The sequence below is a fragment of the Saimiri boliviensis genome, chromosome 1, assembly GCF_048565385.1.
Source record: "Saimiri boliviensis isolate mSaiBol1 chromosome 1, mSaiBol1.pri, whole genome shotgun sequence".
NCBI lineage: Eukaryota > Metazoa > Chordata > Mammalia > Primates > Cebidae > Saimiri > Saimiri boliviensis.
This window is the reverse complement of record NC_133449.1, coordinates 50221736-50223027: the sequence shown is the minus strand read 5'-3', so window position 1 is coordinate 50223027 and position 1292 is coordinate 50221736. Positions and strand designations below refer to the sequence as shown.

Genomic DNA, 1292 nt, shown 5'->3' with positions numbered 1-1292 from the left:
GAAATGGGGCTTCGTTCTGAATTGGATGTTGTCAGGAAGTGGAGGTAACTCTAGCATTCTAGGATATCTTAATAAATCTCATGTAGAAAGATGTAAGCCTGTATTAAAGCCTTAATGGGTTAAAGCTGTAGTTGGTAGAGAACACCGAAGTTGTAGTTGGTGCAGAAATAGCAGTTATTCATCTTAGCTAGGAGAGGGAGACATCGATCATTTGTGTGATATGAATAATGTTCATGTTTTGCTCATGCTCAGACATGATTATGAAGGGGTCTTTTTTTTTGTCTTGATAAGTATGGCCACAAAATGATATGGTCTGAAGCAGATGTTCTGTGAAATTGTTTATGCTCATAAAAGAACATCAACACCCTACTGTGAGTGCCAGGCAAGTCACAGCATCACCAAGGCCCAGCAGATAAGACCAGGTCAACTCCTGGTTGCCAGTGACACCTCTTCTCTTTCTCAGAGGAACACAAAATACCCATTGCTCATTCTGTAGCTCAACAGGAAAACTCGTTCTCAGATGAGCTGGAAAGAAATCTAATAATGACACAATTTTAAAAGACTGGTAAATTCAACTACATCAAAGACAAACAAAAACGTGGTTTTTTTTTAAAGCCTACAGCACCCGGTATTCCCAGGCAGTCTCCTATCCAAGTACTAACCAGGCCCAACCCTGCTTAGCTTCTGAGATCAGATAAGAACAGGTACATTCAGGGTGGTATGGCCATAGACCAAAATGTTTGCATGGCAAAAAAAAACAAAAAAAACAAAAAAAAAAACTACCACCACAGACAAAAAAACAAATGAAAGAGTGGGAAAATAGGTTTGCAACTTATATCAAGGACAAAGAGCTACTATCTCTAATACACAAAGTTCTTACAAATTTAGGGGGGAATAGACCAACAATCTGTTGAAAAAATTTAAAATACATGCATAGAGATTCCATAGGAAAATAATTGGAAATCAATCTTAAACATGGGAAAAGTTATTTAACATGGCTCATAAGAAGATAAGTGCAAATTAAAACTATACCAAGATGCCACTTCTCAGCTATTAAAATTCAATAATTTATTCAGATGATGAGCCTGTTTGATAAGAGGAATTCTTATACATCCCCAGAAGGAATACAAAATGGTGAAACTATTATGGAAGGGAAATAACATCTTAAAACATGGCATAATTGCATATGCATGTACTTTTTATTTTCTCTTTCTCTGTATGTCTCTGTCTTTCTCTATCTCTATTTGTGTGTGTCTATCTCTCTGTCTTTTTCCATTCCTCCTCCTTTCTCT

General features: G+C 36.7%; 1 non-coding gene across 1 annotated transcript; it reads right to left on the bottom strand.

The window, feature by feature from the left end:
• Positions 1–613: 613 nt before the first annotated feature.
• LOC120362108 (5S ribosomal RNA) lies at positions 614–732 on the bottom strand. Its single transcript, XR_005578108.1, has one exon. It is a non-coding gene; the product is annotated as a 5S ribosomal RNA (ribosomal RNA).
• Positions 733–1292: the final 560 nt, after the last annotated feature.